The sequence below is a fragment of the Chelonia mydas genome, chromosome 22 (genome assembly GCF_015237465.2).
Source record: "Chelonia mydas isolate rCheMyd1 chromosome 22, rCheMyd1.pri.v2, whole genome shotgun sequence".
NCBI lineage: Eukaryota > Metazoa > Chordata > Testudines > Cheloniidae > Chelonia > Chelonia mydas.
Window position 1 is genome coordinate 3,190,973 of NC_051262.2, and position 20,588 is coordinate 3,211,560.

Sequence of the window (20,588 nt, forward strand, 5' to 3'; positions counted from 1 at the left end):
TGCAGATAGCTAAAGTCTGGCTTCAAACCTAGCCTGGAAATCTCGTGGTAAGAGGCTTTGTTAGGGTGCTTTGCAGTCCTGGAGAAAGCAGACTGCCTGTGTATTCTGCTGCTTTTGTCTGGGGCTCTCAGAGCACTTTATAAACATGGTTGATGAACCCTCCAATCCCCCGCCCCCCCTCAAGAAGTTGGTCTCATTTGCCCTGTGTCACACGCAGGGAAACTGTCGGAGGGAAAGTGACTTGCCCAAGGTCACAGACAACTCGTAGCAGAATCAGAAGGGGATGCCCCCTGCTCTCGGCACTAGACTACACTGCCTGCTAGCAAACACAGTGACAGCACAGAACTAGCAGCAGCCCCAGAGGCTGCGAACAGTCCAGGTAACAATCTGGCGGAAGCTCACAGATCCTTTGAGCATCCGACTCGTTTAGAAGAAGCAAAGCTGATGGCAGCCTGAGCAGCCACAATATACCTGAGCATGGAGGGGACCCCCTGCCGTGGGCGTTTAGTTTCGTTTAACTGGGGCTCCAGAGAGATGGGAGACAGGAGCAAAGGCAGTCGCACAAAGTCCTTGGTAAAGAGGGTGTGGCAGGGTCCTGGGAGCTTGGGAATCACTCATAAGGGTTTGCCCTTGGTTTTCATCATGCGACGCTCTGGGGGGCCAAGCTGTGTTTTCCTTTGGGAACTTTCCAGGTTAGGAACAAAGACCTTAGACCTTCAGTCACTCTCCAGGCCAGTAACTAGAGCCAGGGTTAGGTACCGCAATGGGTGGTCTCCGTTCTAGCTGCAGGTCCTGTCTCTCGGCTGATCCCAGGGTGTGTGTGGCGACGAGGGACGAGACGTACCTCGTCAGGAGCAGGAATAGGAACATAAAAGCAGCATACGGGTCAGGGTTAAGTCCATGGGCCGGTCCCTTAATCCGGTCAGAGACTGGTGATTAACCAAGCACGGAGACTCCACTGGGCTTATCTATAAGGGTCAGCCTCTGGACAGCGCTGGTGGCCACTGGCTACAAAGGGGAGAGGTGTCGTTTCAGAGACCCTGTTGCCAGTTCTGCTAGTTCATTAGCACTGACTCTGCCTCACTAGTTGCCTTTGCCAAGCAATGGACGGGGGCCATGGGGTGGGGGTGGGGGGCATTTCCGGTGCTATAGCCCAGGGCTCGGTGAGCACAGAGCCCCAGGCGTGCCCAGGGAGGGGACTGCATTGGCCAGGCCATGCTAGGCCTGGGGCAGCTTGGCTCAGAGCGTCTCAGAGGCCGCTGTTTCTGCCGAGGGGCAGAGAAGCGTTTCTAGTGCCAGGGAACAGATGCAGAGCGAGGCTTGGACTGGCCTGGGGGAGAGTCACTGTGGAGCTTCCCCAGCCGGCTGGGAGCCAGGCACGGACAGGCCCTGAATGTGACATGGCTCTGATCCCAGATGCACCACGGCAGGCAGCACAAAGCCCCGAGATGAGCCAGGCCCTGAGGACCCCCCGAGATCCCAGCGTCAGTGCTAGGGGCACTGGAGAGAGCAGGCAGCTGTCAGGAAACCACCCCAGGGTACACAGGGCACTGCCCTCTCATTGCTGGCCAGGCAGGGCCCTCCACCCTGCCAGCCACCTGCCTCGCCCCTGTCCGCGCTCCCTGGTCCATCTCCCAAGGAGAGGCGCCCACTCTACACCTTGGCGTGTCATTCCTGCCCAGCCTCCTGCTCGTCATCCCAAGACCCCGGGGTGACTCTGAGTCCCGGACAGAGACAGGCACTAACCCGGCTCCCCGTCCCAGATCTTCCAGCCCTAGACCCAGCTCACATAGCACCTCGTCTGGCTCAGCGGCCCGGGGGAGGCTGTATTGCTGGGGCTCCAGCGAGGAGCTGAGCCCCCTGGAACAGCCACCCGCAGCTCCCCTGAGATGGCCACGCTCGCAGCTCTGACAGCCCGGAGCAGGCCTTACACGCGCCTGGGACCTGGCTGCCCACGGTGAGAGCGCCAGCCGGAGATTGGGCAAACGGAGGGGAAGGGTTGTCTCTCCTGCAAAGGGCCGCACAGTCTCCAGGGCTGGCCATGCTCCTGTCTGGAGCAGGATGGGGGAGAGGCCTGCATGAAGGGAGCCCTATGAACTGCTGCCACCTCTGCCCAACCCCCATTACCCACGACCACGTCACTGCAGCCACCAGTGGTGTCCCAGAGACTGAGGGAGATCAGCCATGCATGCCAATGCTGCAGCTCAGACCCATTCCTGCCAGGCTTCGCGTTGGCCCCCAGCATTTCAGAACAGCCCCACGCAGCACCTCTGCCACTGGGCTGAGCGTGTCCGGCAAGGTCACAGGACTAACAGGACCCCCAGTAACCCCAATGTAATAAGAGCAGGGGTGATGCCCAGTCATAGAATCATAGAATCATAGAATATCAGGGTTGGAAGGGACCTCAGGACGTCATCTAGTCCAACCCCCTGCTCAAAGCAGGACCAATCCCCAATCAAATCATCCCAGCCAAGGCTTTGTCAAGCCTGACCTTAAAAACTTCCAAGGAAGGAGATTCTACCACCTCCCTAGGTAACGCATTCCAGTGTTTCACCACCCTCTTAGTGAAAAATTTTTTCCTAATATCCAACCTAAACCTCCCCCACTGCAACTTGAGACCATTACTCCTTGTCCTGTCCTCTTCTACCACTGAGAATAGTCTAGAACCATCCTCTCTGGAACCACCTCTCAGGTAGTTGAAAGCAGCTATCAAATCCCCCCTCATTCTTCTCTTCCGCAGACTAAACAATCCCAGTTCCCTCAGCCTCTCCTCATAAGTCATGTGTTCCAGACCCCTAATCATTTTTGTTGCCCTTCGCTGGACTCTCTCCAATTTATCCACGTCCTTCTTGTAGTGTGGGGCCCAAAACTGGACACAATACTCCAGATGAGGCCTCACCAGTGTCGAATAGAGGGGAACGATGACGTCCCTCGATCTGCTCGCTATGCCCCTACTTATACATCCCAAAATGCCATTGGCCTTCTTGGCAACAAGGGCACACTGCTGACTCATATCCAGCTTCTCGTCCACTGTCACCCCTAGGTCCTTTTCCGCAGAACTGCTGCCTAGCCATTCGGTCCCTAGTCTGTAGCTGTGCATTGGGTTCTTCCGTCCTAAGTGCAGGACCCTAAGTCCTGACGCCTGGGGGGTCTATGGAGGTTCTGGTGTGAGGGTGCCCTGAGGGGATTTATCGGCAGTCAGTTTAAATGCCCCATATGGGGTTTTGCAGAGGAATTCCCAATAACCCCCTCACGAATCCTTGTAGAGAAATTTACCCAGCTGGGACTGACAGCTTTGCAGGCCAGAGTGCTTGGGGGCAGGCATCGACCCACATCCGGGGCTCCAGCACAACTCCAAGAGAAGGGGGGACTCCTTAGCACCAGCCAGTGGCTGCCACATGAGTGGGCACGGGGGCCAGCCACCATTGCAACTCCCATGGTCTCTCCCGTGGAGGGCACCCTGCTATGCTCACAGAGGGCAGAGAGCGGGGACAGCTCCCTGCAGTTCCAGGATCAGCATGTTCCCCACCACAGATTGTCATGCCCAGTCCAGCTCCTACATGGGCCCCTGAATGAAACGGGCCGCACTCCCTCCCCATAGCTGCTGTCAGCGTGTCAACCCTGGAACCCCTCTGACGGCTTTCCCACTGCAAACACAGGGGTGAGCAGCTGAGAGCCGGCGGAGAGATTTTGGCAGTTCCTTTTATAGCTTGATTGCACTCCTGAAGCAGCCTGAATAAAGGGGCAAAGGATCCTGTCTGCACTGCCCTGACTCCATAGTCAGCAATTTACACAAGGTCAGGGAAAGAGCCTCCTGGTCTCAGCCATTTCCAGGGGCCCCATCTGTATCAACAAGCCAAGGTGCAAACACTTTGCCATAATAATACCACTGACCTTGACCTGAAATGCTTAGTGCTAGATAATTATCAGCTGTTACCACTTGCAGCCAGAGAGATCAATGCAGCCACTCTCCCAGGAGGGTTGGGGGAGCATGGGGATTTGTATCCTGGGGAGGGCAGCATGGACAGTGTGTGTTACAAGCCCTCTCTGTGCCAATCTACAGAGGATATGAGTTACACCATTACCTAAAGAGCTTTAACTCAAGCTGTAGCAACTCACACGTTCAGCTCGGGAGGCTCTGTGGCGGTCAGAGAGGCAGCTGTCACAGGGAGAATTAAGACCTTGAAGCACACTTACCCTGTGGGGCTGCAGATACTGGGATGGCCCGGCTGCCACAAGCTAGGATCCTGTAAAGAGAAAGATAAGGATGAGGCAACTGAGCTGGGATCTCCTAGTACCCTGGCCTCAGTGGGTTTGGATGTATTATGATGGTAGGATAAGTAGGAACTCACCAGGACAGTTTGTCTATTTGTACCGATCTGCTCCCCAGCAGTGTGGCATTCAAAGGCCAGCCAAGCTTGAGTAACAGAATTAGCAATAGCTAGCGATCTAAGAACAGGAGGACTTGTGGCACCTTAGAGACTAACACATTTATTAGAGTATAAGCTTTCGTGGGCTACAGCTCACTTCATCGGCTGCATCTAGCTAGTAATGTGTCTCTCTCTTCCCTCCCAGCCTGTAGGAGAAGCAGCTCCTTTCGGCCATGGGGCTTTTGTTTGTTTGCTTGCCTGTGTGGGAGTGAGGGTGCTGTGTCTATGTGCATGTGGGTAGGCAAGTGCGGGTTTGGGGCAAAAGGGGTGTATTGTGTATCTCTACCTGTGAAGAAATCGTTCAGGGAACGCTAAGCTCTACGTGTAGACCCAAATACGGTTAGCTTGTGGTTCAGGTGTTTGTGTTCCAGGTTTTTTCATGGGCTTTTTAGTGTCTCACAGCCACGTACATGGCCAACAGGAAGTGAGCTCTGGGGCCAGATTGTGATCTGTGTGTTACACCTGTCAGTCTGGAGGAAGTAACAGAGATCAGGATCCAGGTCCTGGTCTCTTCATGGTCATTCAGTTCCTGCAAGGCAGGGAACATGCTGGGGGGAGATCAGATCTTGTGTTTATTTCAGCCCCCTTGTAGCCATGAAAAATTCAAATGAAGATTCTCACTCCCCTTGGCTTTCTCTGGGTTGCTGTTTTTCTTGGAACATCTGGGAGTAACTAGAGAATTAGTAGGATCGTGATATCACATGTATCAGGATGCCAAAACCCAAACTCCTAGCTGGGGAATGGATTTTTAATCAGTCTCTTCAAAGCTCTTTATTTTCAGTTGGATTTGTTAGCATATATTTAACTCAAACACCCAGAATGCAGTTGGGAGGAAAGATCTCTTTGTTAAAGATTCAGCACACCTATCTCTTCCAGTAAGGGTGAAGAGAGCTCAAACTCCAGTTCTCCATGGTTCCAAGGAGCCCTCCAGCAAAAACAGGGAAGAGAAGACTTGAGGTTCATAATAGATCCAACATAAAAACCAAGAAGAACACTTCCCCACACTTCCCCCTCCCCCTTCCCGCAAAAAATAAATCACCAAGCCAGTACTTTTCCTTGGCGGGGTCACCTTTTCTTCAAATGTAACCAGCCCTCTCTTTGGGATGCCATTGGCCAAATGAAACTATTTACTCCTCTGGGAGTGGAGTGCACACGCCCGCTTGTCAGTAATTTAGCTCATCTTGTCTTTGAAGAGCAGCAATCACTTTAGAGTTCCAGCCGTCACTTTCCCTGGCATCCCCCACAAGACTGGCCTAACCCGCCCTTTCCACTGCCTCGGACACAATCCCACACACCCCCTTAGGCAGCCTCCGGCTTTGAAGCATGCAAAGCAGGAAATTAAGAACCATCTTCAAACAAAAACTCAACTCCTCCAGGAATAAAAAAAAAAAAAAAAGCCAATTTCCTCACTGTCTCCTCTCCTTGCTCACAGGGCTGGATTAAGATAATCAGGGGCTTTAGGGCCTCCATCACCCCAAATCAGGCTTTGAAACTGGGGGGAGGCTTGATAAGAAATCTGTGCAAAGAAACTAAAATGTACTACGAGATAGTGGTGTATCTGTAGAGGAACTTCTACAGAGGGGCAAGGTCAGGATGTTCTATGGGGAAGCCCTTGTTCAGATGACTCGCTTGGAAAGAAACCAGTATTGAAAGTGAAGATGGCTTGAGTCAAACCCCACCTTTGAAAAGCCCTGTGTGTTGAGGATGTTTAAAATCTAGATCCAAATTTTCTTTTCTTTACCAGGGGCAACACCACAAACCCGGAGCTGACCCCACTTGATGCCGGGTGTCTGAACTCCAGAGTGGGATCTGAATTTTACAGCTTTGCTATCACATGGGGTTGCTGACCCTAAGTGTTCCAGAATCAGGCCCCTCAAAGTCACAAGATTGGCTCAGAAATCTTGAGTTTTAAAAAATCATAAATGTTGGGTCTTTATTTTGGTGTTTATATGGTGTTCGCAGCCTTGGGAGGAAGGAGGATGTATGTCTCGCTCTCCATCTTTTCTCCACAGGCAGGGAGACTAGAAATGTACAGTGGTTTTTAAATGGACATGGAGTCTTCTACATCCACATGACACCAGGAGCTAGAGCTTCAAGAAAAACACCTCATAGCCTCACAGTAAAATCACAAAGTTGGCCACATCGATGAAGGGAAATCTAGAAAGCATTCTTGTAAAGCTGCAAAAGGGTGGGATGCAGAATTCAGTGCTTCACAGTTGCCCAGCAATATGGCATGAAGTGACTTGCGTGCCCTGAGGGCCACATTCAAAGTTCCGGTGTCATTGGCAACATTAACTGTTCTGTGCCTGTTCTATGTGACGCTTAATATGTTTGTTTATATTGTTAATTCGATGCCAACAACTCATGGTCTGTGGCCCACGACTGATCTGTGGAACTCTGCCAGTGGTCCATGAAGACCTATCTCTTCATGTGATGCTGGTTTCTCATTGTTTCTAGCTAAAATTATATTAAATCCTCTCCTAACGTTCCTTCTCTATTTGAATCAGTGCTATAGCTTCCACAAGGATGCTGTACGTTAGGGTATGGGACATGAGATATTCACAAGAAAATCTCTGTACAAATGTAATTCCCCGCTATGAAACTATTTGTGAATAACTGCTCCAGACCACAAACTCTACAAAATGTACTATGTGGCCAAGCATTTGCATTCCCCGCCTTTTCCCCCTTCTTGTAACTATGTAACTTTGGTGGTCCATTAACAAAGTTTTTGGCACTGAGTGTCCTTGGTTTTTTGTTTATAAGGGGGGCGGGGGAAAGAAATTCCCCATATTTTTAGTCCTGCTGACAATGAAATGGTCCTCATGGTATTGAACCTACTTCTCAGGGAATAGTAAAATACCTGAGTCTGTATGAGTGCCACCTACATGTTCGCTTCCAACATTGCTACTGTTGACAGAGGAATTATGGGTACTGGTTTTGCCACTACACAGCTTAAAGTGGTATGTCTGTCAGGGAGAATGTACATTGTCACAAAACTTCATCAGGCTCTGCTAAAAACAATGCCCACTGAGCATGCTCAAAAGTGGCTTATAACTTTATTATTCACCCAATTTAAAAAAAAATAATTGATTGACTGTACAGTGACCACGCATCACTGGCAAGAGTCAAGCTCTGTTTCTGAGTGAATCGTGTGGTTTAACAAACAAACAAACAAAAAAACCTCTGGTATTTTTTTAAAGTAGGAAAATGCTTTTTTACTTATGAAATAGCTGAACAGATTTTCATTAAATCTTCCAAAACAATTAGTCTTCACCAGGAGATTAAGTATAGAAAATAGCAGGCCTAAAGGAGAATGTTTCAGAAAGTTATGAACAAGTGATAACAGAGGGTCAGATCTGAAAATGGTAGTAAAGGGGTGTGTGTGTGTGTGTGTGTGTGAGAAAAACGGCTTTTTGACCCAAATGAACACTTTCTTGGACAATGTTGTTGTGACCCTTTATTACCTATTTCACCAATGAGCACCTGAGCAGAAATACGCAGCTAGTCTTGGATTATGTGTGTAGCATTGGTATCCACCCCTGCAGGTATCTGCCTGTACACAGATCACAAACAAACACACATGGACAGAGGAAGCTAGAATTGCTGGGTTAGTGGACGCATTCAGTAGAGTTCTCTAGTACAGGAAACGCTGTCTTACACATGGACTTTTTCCTTGTATAAAAATGGAAATAAATCCTGCTCCATCAGGGCTGGCGGTTCAGGGGATTGGTAATGAGCCTTTGACCAGAAGGTCCACTTTTCAACTCCAGGCCACTGACCAAATATCGTCACCTGATGATTGCTTGAAAGAAAGCAGGGAATCTCTCTCCAGTTCACGATGCACATGCATCCACATCTCATTTGGCACTAGCTGGCATATTTGATAATAATAGCCCCAGACTGAATGGGCCATGAGGTCCAGTCGAGTAGAATTCAGCTTCTCTTCGCTATTGTAATGAAACATGGTTAGCCCCTCCTGGTGCAGCTGGACCAGATTGGGATTGTCATTTTAGATAGGGGACCAGAAAGACGGGACGTGATAAAATAATGTAAAATCCTGAATGGTCTAGACCAGATCAATCAGGAGCTTCTGTTCTCCTTGTCTCGTAACACAAGAACAAGGGGCGCCCAGTGAAATGAAAAGGTGGGAAATTCAAAATGGATAAAAGAAAATGCTTTTCACTTAACGTGCGATTGAAGTGTGGAACTCACTGCCAAAGGAAGTCACTGAGGCCAAGAACGTAACAAGATTGAAAAAGAGATTGGACCTTTATATGGATACCAAGAATATCCAGAGTTATCATTGATGGAGAACTAAAATTCTGGAAGGGATATTAAACATCGTGCTTAAGGCAATTGGCAACTATTAGGGATCAGGAGGAGACCAATGTGGGGACCAGCTTTGCTACTGCAGGGTTCTTACACATTCCGCTGGTGCTGCTGGGGTCACAGACAGGATACTGGGTTAGAGGGACTTGGGGTCTGATCCAGGCTTGTGTTTCCTATGCAACAGTCAAGATATGCCTGCAGTTCTACAAAGTGACCGGTCTTACTTTTTAATCAGACCCTATTCTCTAAATCTAACAGGACTGAGTGTGCTGCCTTCTCCATCTAACTCCAAAGAACAGATTTTGCAATTGCAAAATAAGGCTGTGACACAGAAAGATTGGAGCTCAAGTGCTCAAAGATTTGACTGTTTTGCAGAGCTCAGCTCATGTCTCGGAAGTTTCCAAAGGCAGATAAGGTAACAGGGGAGCACAGCATGGGTGGAAGTCTCCAGAGAGAACATTTGTAGAGCGCATTTGATCTTTTCGGACACGGTGGTTTATCGTTTGCGCTGAATAAGCCTTCCTGGCGATAGTCCTGAGAGAGAGGCTGCTCCATCCACCTCCTATTTTGCTTTTGATTTGAACTGAATACTTTCCTACATAACCTCATGCATTCCCAGAATGACCTCAACTGACCTATCTCGTGTAGGAGGCTTCCACCCGCTCCCTTGGATACAAACACAGCAATAAACATGACAGGCTCTGAACTGGGAGGATAAAATGGGATCCAGAAACACAACAGCAAAAATCTCTCTGAGCTACAAACGTTTTGGAAAAAACACCAGATTTTTGTTCATTACTCTTTTTATAGTTGGTCTTTGACCCCTCCAATGGCTCTCACCCCAAATGATCTTCAAAGACTTTGTACCTTATGTTCTCTTGGACTCAATATGGACACGCCTGAAATGCAACCATCTCTGGGGTGGAACAGAACAGCTAACAGTAGAAAACAACTCTTTTAGGGCAGGAACTGCAGAACAACCTTTTCACGGACTGGCTCTGCCGGAGTAAGCTAGGTAGACAGAATGTCATTGCTGGAGCTGCTCAAAACGTGGTCAGTTAAAAGCTTTTCTTTCCCTTCTCAAAATGCGGTTTCGTCAAAGACAAAATTTTACATGAAAAACACTCCGTTCTGAAGACATTTTGCAAAGAAAATGAAAAATATAGGGAACAAAGCCTGAAATTTTTCAGTTTTGCGTTTCAAACCGGTGGGAAATGCCCACCTTCTCTCAGTTATTTACTCTCCTCCATCCACATTTATCAACTGGATTAGTCGCGGAAAGTTAAAAAGGGAGAGAAAAGAACACTTTTAAAAGTGAAAAGTATCACTTACACTTTTCACAGTAACACTTTTTTCTCATGTTTTAACTGTGTCACTTTGAGAGTAAGCAACACACAATGGAGAAATTAAAAAAGTGAAAGTCCCTCCACCCCCCCCCGCCCAACTCTGCCTCACTTTTTTAGCTCCCCTCTCCACATTCCCCATCCTGTCCTGGAGGGGGCAAAAAATAGGGCCGTGGAGGAGTTGAAAAATAAGAGAAAATGGAATTTTCCTACCAAAACAAAATGAAAAATTTCTAAGCAAACAAACTCATTAAGAAATGTTTTATTAAAACCTTTTAAAAGTTTTCAATATATTTGGAATAGAAATGGTTAAAAAACCATATTCAGCCACAATGAAAAAAGAGTCATTTTGATCAATTCTAGTCACTACTATCTACCTTCTTATAGAGCTCCAGTCACCATAGTATCCAAGCAACTCACACCTGTGGATGAATTTAGAGAAGAATTATTATCCCCATATCCTCAGGGAAACTGAGGCAGGGTGAGATTAAGTTACCTGCCAAGGCCACAGTGGGAGTCTGACACAGAGTTAGGATGAGAAACCAGCCCTCCAGTGCCTTAAACACAAGACCATCCTTTTAGTAGCACAGTGAAGAAGGCCAGCAGAGAGGTGAATGTCGGCCAGTGGGAATACATTGCGCGAGTCTCTCCGTTCTTGGGATGAAATTCCCCATTGTGTAGGGGAGCCCACAAAAGCTCCATGCGCCACTTACAGCTCTCATAATGGGCTAAGGCAGCCCGCAGGCCTCTGCTGGCTGGCTGCTCCCCAAGCGTGAATTTCAGGCTTGCAACCTGTGTGTAACCCTGCAGGAGTAGCCACACATCCCGAGGAGTGTGTGTATGTAAACGCACACAAACATACATACAGTGCTTGGTACCTTTAGGTATCCAAATGCAAACTCTAAATAATACTTCCCTTTTAAAAACAAAAACCAAACAAACAAACCAGAGCTTGTTCGCAAGCCAACCTCCAGAGACGGCTTCCCCGCTGTCCAGCTGTGAAACCCAGGAATTACTCCAATGTGGCTTATAAAAAGGAGCGTTTTTAATTTAGTTCAGTGTTCAGTTATAAATCAACATACAGTTAAGTGAATTAAAACATGGTTCTTGCTTGTAATGACTATCTGACCTTGTCACCACAGGGCCATCTCCCGGGCTGCCAATTCTCACAATTTCATTGTGAGTCTTGTGGCATTGGATATTTTTCTTAAAGCCACAGCTCCTGAGGACAAGTGATCTGGTGAGAATCTCGGTGTTTGTTTGGTGCAGAGAACTGTTTTCAAACGTGACCCCGAAGGCTGAAAAGCCAGACATCAAAGCCAAAGGACCAAAATGTAGGGTGGGGTTTTTTTTTTGTTTTTTTTTTTTAAATTCTCATGATGGCCTTGTGACCAGGGCACTGAACTGGGACTCAGGGGGTCTAGGTTCAGACCAAGGCCTTCCCACAGACTTCCTGTGTGAGCCTGGGCAAACACTTCATCTCTCAGCCTCAGGTCCCCAGCTATCAAATGGGGTAACTGTGTTGCCTTTGTCCTGCAATCTCCCTGGGACAGGGACTGTGTAAGTATGTACAGCATCTAGTCCATCGGAGCCCTGCTCTCAAGTGGGCCCTCTTCGCACTCCTGCAATCCAGATGATGATACGCTGGGAGCCAGGGAAAGGCCAAAAGAGACGGGTTAAGCCCAGGCTGTGGAAATATAAAAACTCCCCGCAGGCTTTTCTCTGGGCTAGTGCTGGGAAAAGGTCACACGTCCCCATTAGTGGGAGATTCAAGACCAGAGCAATGGCTTTCCCGTCTCCTGCAAGGAACTCTGCACAGATGCTTCAGAGGCTACGTCTACACTGTGAAAAGAACCCCGCAGCAGCCAGCCCAGCTCGACAGACTCAGGTTCACGCATCTCATGCTGCAGTGCTAAAAATAGCTGGGTAAATGTTCTGGCTCGGGCTCTGAGGCCCACCTCCCTCCCTGGGCTTCAGAGCCTGAGCTCCAGCCAGAGCCAGAATGTCTACATGGCTATCTTTAGTGCTGTAGCGCAAGCCCCGTGAACCTAAGTCTGTAGACCTGGGTTCTGAGACTTGCTGATGCAGGGTTTTTTTCCCCAGTGTAGGCATAGTTAAAGGGCTATCTATGTCCACACGCTCAGTGACACCAGCTTCATGTTAGGGGTGATTTTAAACCTGTTTAGTTAAATGGGTGTTAAAGGCTGTGGTCTTGTCTACAGGAGACAGTTGCACGGGTTTAACTTAAATCAGTTTTTACAGCGATTTAGACTAAACTGGTGCAAACCCGTTTGCGAACACTTTTCTTTTGGAGTGGTTCATTTTGGTTGGTCTCAAGCCTGTTCCTAATCAAGAGCCGCTAAACCACAATAAGCCTCATTTAAACTGAAAGACGCATGTCCACACTGCATCCACTTAACTGATGGAGTGAAATGAAATTGGTGCAAGATTTTATGTGGTCAAGGCCCACGATCACGTTGGAAGGTGTGTATCAGCACTATCGGCAGCAAGGCCATTGCTAACCGAGGTAGGTGTTTGCAACTCATACTTCTAATCCCATGCACAAAAGCACCCAGGACTCTTGCCCACAGTGAGAAGAGTGCCCCACTGCCATCTGTGAACACTTTTGTTTCTTACTGTATGATAAAGTCAGAGGTTTTATTTCAATCACCAGGGGACCTGGTGGATCAGAAAGTTTTTCTTGTAAATTTTAAAATACACCAAAATCCTTTCAAACAAATTCTTGTAACGGAAACAAGCATATTAATAGAGCCATTGTTCTGTGCGCCAAATGCACCGCTGATCTTGAAATAACACTGGAAAGGCCCAGCGGGAATACTGGACGGAGAAGCAGCCTGCGAAGGAGCCGGCGTTCCAAGTACCAAAAACAGAGAGAGACAACTATGAGCTCTAAAGCAAATAACTTTGCTCTCCAAGAAACCAAAGCCAAGACTAACCACAGCTCACCACAAACAATTGGGTTAAAGAAATGCTGAGCCCTGGATTTAAAGCTGCAGGACATGAGGCGATCCCCAGTTCCGGAACCACATGACACACAGCTTATGGGGGCTAAACATGCAAGGACATGGATACAGGGACATGCAGGGTGGCCTTGTCTTCATGGATCTGGTCCAAAGCCCACTGGATCCATGTGAACCTTTACATTGATTTTTTTCTGGGCTTCGGACCAGGTCCATGCCCAGTGCTAGTCATATTATTATCCCAACAAACAAAGAGCTTTATAACTTAAGGCTGCTTAAAGGGATCACACTCCCCACCCCACACACCCATCACAGCCAGGGAATGTCCAGTTAAGGGATCCGCCTGAGCCATACCTTAATCCCCTCATATCCCATCCACTGCTGTCACCTGCCCCTAAATCCTACCTCCCCCCAGTGAGTGAAATACACACCTCAAGTTCTTCACAATCCCAATACATCACCAAACCCTAAGGCACTGGCAGGGGCCACATGGCTGCCGTCAGATCAATCATGTCCTCCACATTCATCTCTGAAACCTGAACTCAAACTCAAATACAAGAAGGCTGTTGGTCAGTTGGGGAGGGTTCAGAGAAGAGCCATGGGAATGATTAAAGGATTAGAATACCTGGCTTATAGTGATTGAGTCAAGGAGCTCAATCTGCTTAGCTTGACAAAGAGAAGGTGAAGGGGTGACTTGATCACAGTCTATAAGTACTTGCATGGAGAACAAATATTTAATAATGGGCTCTTCTGTTTAGCAGGGTCTTCCATGATCCAATGGCTGGAAGTTGAAGCTAGACAAATTCAGACAGGAAATAAAATGTAAATTTTTGACAGTGAGAGTAATTAACCATCGGAACTGCTTATAGAATCATAGGCCTCGAAGGGACCTTGAGAGGCCATCTAGTCCAGTCCCCTGCACTCATGGCAGGACTATGTATTAGGGTTAGGGTTAGAGTTTCTTCATCACTGACCATTTCTGAATTGAGCTTGGATGTTTTTTGAAAAGCTCTGCTCTAGGAATCATTCTGGAGAAGGTCTATGGTACGTGCATACCTGGGGTCAGACTAGATGATCCTTTAGTCTCTTCTGGCCTGGGAATCTACCAATCTATGAAACTGTGATGTCAAACGTGAATATTTCCCCCGCTCGTTATTTTCCATTTTTGCTGAGTGGCTGCCAGGCTTCCTTCAGAAGCAAAAGTGCCTAGATCTTCTTCTTGTGGCATTTCTATCTAACACGCTTCTCTAGCCCCCCATCACCAAAGGATCTGAGCACCTCACCATTTTTCCTGCTTTTTTCCACATGGCACCCCTCTGGGGAAAGGCAGCGATTTGTCTCCATTGAACACACATAGGGGCTGAGTAGCCCAAGGAATCTGGGGAAGGTCTCCCATGTCCCGAGCTAACACCCTAACCAGTAAGTGATCTTCTCCTATGACCACAAGCAGGAAGGACTGGAAATCTCAGGAATGAGCTTGTTCTTCTGAGGTTTCTGGATCAGATGTGCCAAACCAAGAGCTCTGGAGAAACATCTGGGCCGTTGGGTGCCTATCTGAATGGAACCTCCTAAAATGAGGTTGCCATCAGGGCATGCCAGTGGAATGACTCCAGGGATCAGAGGCCATGGAGCCATCTACAGTCGGGACAGAGTTACTGTTCTTTCACCTGGATTCTCCTCTGGGGAAGCCAATAGTTTTCTGCTGTTCACAACTTCCCAGAAGTTTACGGGCGAAATTCCCCCGCAAGCAAAGACCTGCATAAAGGCTCAAGTGGGACGTACGTGACAGGCAGGCCTGGCATTGACCCCTGTTCACAACAGGGGAATTCACCCTAAGTGAGCATAAGTCCCTGCTGCTCATAACAAACGCTAACCAGTGTGCCTCTCCCCAGTGCAGAGTGAACAGAAAGGGACCGCTTTGCCTTTCCACTGGGAATTACACTGCCCTCTTGCGCAGACAGACTGTGTGAAGCACAGACCTACTCTGCTAATGATGTGTGTATTTTATTAAATGTGCTTGGCGGTTCTAGGATCAGCCCACCTGAGGCTTCTGGATTTCACTGGTTCTCTGCGGGGGCCCGTCCTTGCCAACATGTGCTATTCAATGAGCTATCGGCAAGGCTTAGGTACAGCTTTAGACCACACGAGCCCTCCAGGCTGCATAGACTTGAACTGGCCCTCTGCACAGGCAGGAGGTTTACCCCGTTATGAACAGTGCACCTCACTGTGACTGCAAGATTGGGCCCTTCACTGTAAGCACTGCAGGACTGGGATCATGCCTCTGTGCTTTGTGCAGGGTTGATCACACTGTCAGCGCTCTACAAATAACAAACCACACCTACATGGTGCTGCACTGGGACATACCGTGAAAAAGTGAGCGTTTGCCAACAGACGAGCCACGCAGCGAGCGGTTATCTCCTATCCTTGGAACAGCATATCTCAGACCCCCCTGTGGGCAAAGCCTGGGTTTTAATGGTAGCCTCTGTGCACTCTAAGTGACACAGCGTTAGGTCAAAGGCATTTCACAGGATTGTGCTGATCCTTTGCAAATGGGACTTAAGGTGACATTTTCAAAAGTGCTTTAGTGATTTAGGCACCTAAGTTCCATTTTCAAAAGTGACCCAAGAGTCAAAGTCTTGATAGAAGTCAATAGAACGTTGGTTCCTATGGGAGTTAAGCACCTAAATACCATATAGAGCTTATGTGCCTAAATCACTTTTGAAAAGGTGAAGTTATGCTCCTAAGTCACTTTAGCATGTTTGAAAATTTTATCCTTAGGCAAGTTCCCTTTCACATTAACTGACTGATAGAGAGAGTTGGAGAAAGGATGAGGCTTCAGGACTCCTGCATTCGAGGAGGAAGCAAGTTCTTCTGGGTAAGGCTCTCTCCTGGGATTTAGGAAATCTCAGTTCACTTCCTGGCTCTGCATGACCGTGGCCAATTGTCCCTTCATCTCAGTGCCTCAGTTCCCCATCTGGAACATAGGGATAATTCTTTACTCTCACTCCTGCTCTGTCTTGTCTGTTTGGATTGTAAGCTCTGGGGGGCAGGGACTGCCTCTTACTAAATAGATGTAAAGCACCTAGCACCATGGGGTCTTGGACTGGGGATCTAGACCCTACATGGATTTGTTGAGTAACTGAGGCATCTCTCTCGGTGCCTCAGTTTTTCTCTCTGTAAAAGGGGGTGATAATCCCTTGCTGTGAGAATAAACTCCTTCATTTCCAAAGCTGGTTGAGAGTCTCAGCTGATACTAGTGGTCCGTGCCATCAGTACTACCATATTACCGAGTTTTCTCTGCTCCAGGCTTTCATGCACTAACACACAGTGTTCTCTTTGCGGTTCCCATTTCCATGGGTTCAGAGCACAGCTCCTCCCCAAGCCGGGGTGTTTGTGGCACCGCGTTTATCTGTATTCTGTAGGATGATGGCAGGAGGCGCTTTCCAGGTGAAAGGCTGTAGCAGGGAGCACGCCCCGAGGCAGCAACCCCCCTGGATGCTCCGTCCCCTTCCTCATGACCCTGGAGACACAACGCTCAGCACAGCACAGGAGACAATTCAAATAAACACTGCGGTGAAGCCTCTGCCTTCTTGTTTATGGCGGGAAACCAATGAAAGCATCTCTGGGCTCTGGGGAAGGAGAAATGTTTACTCCACAGACAAACAGCCAGCATCTCAGCACTCGCTTGGCAAGTGGGCTCTTTGGCACAAAGGCCCATGCAGCAAAGGATCATGGGAGAGTGTTTGCAACACCTTGGCACCCTGCTCCAGCCCTGCCCCAGCCTTGTCTAGACTAGGGTTTGACGGTGGGACGTTAAGACATGTTAGCCAGCTGGGTGGGTGGAGACTTGGCTTCAGCATGACCAGCTGGGCATGTGTTCAAGGCAGCAGCCTTGTCTGCACTAGACTGTTCGGATGTGTTAGCTGAGATACTAATGTCCCACCTTAAATCCTAGTCTAGGCCCTGCTAGAGCTGAGCAAATAACTGATTTTTCAACTCACTGGCACGTCTGGGGAAAAAAAAACATTAAAAACTTCATTTGGGGTCAAAACATTTCATTTTGGTCTCCGGATTCGTTCTGGTTTTTAATTTTTTAAATGAAATTGAATGACATTTCAAAACCAAAATTATTTTGAATTAAAAAAAATTCAAATCTTTCCATTTTTTTCCCTTCAGATTTCTTTTTTCTAATAGAAACAACTTAGCGAATGCGACACGCATTTGCTCAAAGTTTTGGTTGACCGAATCTGCATTTTTCACCCCCAAGAAAAAAAGTTTCAGTCTAAAAACTTTGCCCAGCTCTAGCTCTTCTGTCTCTGGCTCCCCAGACACAATTTGCCCTCCTGCCCATTTGTCTCTTCTGCAGCTCTTCCTCTCTCCGCCAGGACAGTGGCTTGCGAACGTTCAGCTCAGGGCACCAGTTACTCCCAGGACGGCCCGCCTCAAGACCTCGACAATCATGGGGACCCCCCCAAAATCATCAGGTTGGTCAAAAAGATCAAGACACTTTTTAAAAATGACTATGTGATGTTCTAGAGAGACAAGGTGGGTGAGGTAATATCTTCTATTCAGATATTACCTCTAATGTCTGATGTCTCTTGAATATCCTTGAACCAACATGGCTGCAACAACCCTGCAAACAGATAGTAGGATTTGGAATTTTGTGTTTGGTCTGTCTCTTGATTTCCAATCTCCCCCTGCATGGGTGACATCCAGCTACATATAGATCCCGGCCCATATACATATAGATTGCTGATGCACCGTAGGTTGCATGTGTAACTCCCACCCATTGACAACAAAAAGATCAATGCTCCTGCTCCAGGCCATAAGCCAGTCACCAGCTGAAGTCAGGAAGACACCTCCCCACCCCAAACTCCCAGTGCATAATGGGGGAGGGGAGTCATGTCTTCCTCTGAACCATCCAATATTGACTCTGGTCAGAGACCAGAGGAAAGGAACACTGGTCTGTAGAGTTGTGCAGGAGCAGATTTACCATGAAACAAACCGTGCAGCGGCATGGGACCCCCAACAACAGGGGGCCCCCCAAAATGCAGGACAAATCTCATCTGAGAACCTGCCCTGGTTGTGGCTCCTTTGATGTTGTTATACCCTCACTCTCTAATACCCTGGGCATCAAAGAGCAGGGGGTCTATGGGTGGGTGGGTGGTCCCCTAGCGCATCCACTTGCAAGCATTGTCCCCCTTTATTTTCAAAGCAGGAGTCACCTCCCCCATACCCTGGCCCCCTCTGCCATTTCCAACAGGAGTCATGCAACACTTTGAAAATGTTTCCCAGCCAACATGGAGGCAGAGAATATATAACCTGATGGGCTAGTGGCTGGGAATGTAGGAAGAGACCCTGGCTTCCAAGAATTCACTACCACCAAGAATTCACCCCAGCTCTGACCCAGATCCCGTTCAGAAAGCATCAGAGGCGCTGCTCTGTCCAGGCTTTCCCCTGAGCCCTTGCTCTGTTTTTTTTCTGACACGTCGGCTGCTGTCAGTGCCCGCTGATCTCTACCCACATGACATCATGGTGCAGAGTGGGGAACACGGGATGCTGGCTCCCGATACCTGAGAACTGGTTTAACCTCAGTCTGAGCTGCCTATTATGTACCTAGCTACCACTGGTACTCCCCACACCAGCCCTGCAAGAGCTGAATTAGACCAAGTGGGCCCAATCAGGCAGTTCAGTGGCAAACGAGGCAGATTTCGGCTGTGTGGAGAGCCTTGATTAGAAAGAAGCTCACCTGTGAGGGAACAGGCAGAAAGCCTAGAGGCTGGAGCTAGCCTGGGGCAGGGGCAGAGAGGCAGCCTGCAGTCCCTGTCCCTGAGGTAAGGGAGGAGGAAGGGGAGAAGCAGCATGGTAGGAAGGAGCAGTAAGTGGGGTGAGACCTTGACTATTCCCTGCAGGGCCCTGGAGCAGAACCCAGAGTAGAGAGTGGGTCTGGGTCCCCTACGAAGCACTGCACAGTGGTGTTGTTAAGGACAGTGGATCTGAAGACCCCCGGAGTCACTGCTGCAGTGGCATAGGGCAGCGGGCGTGAGGACTGCCTGTCGCTTTCTGTGGCAAGAGACTTTGGAAGACACCCCCGGGAGAGAAGCTGCTGAGTGAGCTGGCTGCAGGGCTGAGTCGCGAAGAGGCAGCAGCAGGTCCTGGAGCCAGAGAGGGGCTGCAGACAGAGAGAGAGGCAGAGGGGCGGAGTGCAGCTGCAGGAAGGGGCATCCGCCTCACAGAGCTAATCCCCAGAACTGCCAGGAGGAGGCGCCGTCCAGCGGTGAGCAGAGCACCCTGGTGCAGCAGCTTAGAAATGCCTTTAATAAATAACAGAAAAACAGACAAAGATCCCCAGCCCTGTCCCAGAATTGTTCTGACCCACCCTCTCCAACCTCAGGAGCCGCCGGAGACAGAAAGTCCCCCCCCATTCCCTGGTTGGCACTCACCTCTTTGGAGCGGGCACTGCATATCGCCCGTGCTGGTGCCTCTTGATACATGCCTGTGCCCATCTGCATTATCACCCAGTGTGGCCCCATCCATTGCAGCCCGGTTTGGTTTTGCCTGGGGAGCTGCGAACCGGGTCACTGAACCATGCAGAAGCCCTGCGGCTGGATTCTGAGCTGGTGTAGAGCATCTGTTTGATGTCGGTGGCACACAGCCACTGAGACCCTGCTCCTGCCTTTCCATGGCTATTTCATAGGCCTTTCGCCTGGCTCGTGCCATCGACACCGAAGTGTGTCGGGGATAGGGACAGGGCCAAGGAAGCTGTGTCACGCATGGGGCGCTCTCAGGCCCCCACCCAGTGCCCCGGCACAGCCAGGCTGCAGAAGGGACGGGGCCTCTGAGTCAGCTGCTCTTGTAGGCCGCTGGCATTCGTCTCCCTGGCTGGGCTTGGTGAAGGTGTCCCAGAGCCTGGGCGAGGGCACCCGCCATTCAGAGCCACCCACAAGCGAGGAAGGCAGCAGCTCGGTGCGCTGAGTGTGCGGCTGGGCCCTGCCAGATTGCTGAGTGTGAACCCCCCCCGCCAGCCTGTCTTTCCACGGGGGGCCCCCAGAAGTGGCCCGGCTACTAACGGCTGTGACAGCCCCATTGGCTACACAGCTGGAGACCCCGCGCCGAGTCGCAGATGCAGGGGAGAGCGTTGCAGATATTGAAAGTGGCCCTTTCAGGGCTAGATTAAGGCAGGACAATGGCCCTGGGCTGGCTCATCTCTAACGTAGGCTGACAAATAGATGGCAGGCCCCTTGTCTGTGGCTTTGATGTATGCAAATCCCACTGTCTGCGGCACTTCGCCCACTCCGGCCTGGCTCTCGCAATACTGAGCTGCAGCCTCCCGCAGGGTAGCAGCCCGGGCAGGCTGGCACGGCACAGGGGAGCCACTCCCTGCCCTATCTGCAGTGCACTCTGTGCCGAGGTTCCCATGACAGGCGGGGGGGAACATTTCCATGGCACCCTCAGGGGACGGGGTGAGAGCCATGCCAGGGGGAGGGGCGGGCTGGGGCAGGAAG

The 20,588-nt window shown here is 49.5% G+C and overlaps 1 long non-coding RNA gene across 1 annotated transcript; it reads left to right on the forward strand.

The window, feature by feature from the left end:
• The first annotated feature begins 15,857 nt into the window (after positions 1-15,857).
• On the forward strand, positions 15,858-20,383 carry LOC122463532. The gene is made up of 3 exons (XR_006286981.1): positions 15,858-15,958; positions 17,469-17,567; positions 18,996-20,383. It is a non-coding gene; the product is annotated as an uncharacterized LOC122463532 (long non-coding RNA).
• The last annotated feature ends 205 nt before the right edge of the window (positions 20,384-20,588 follow it).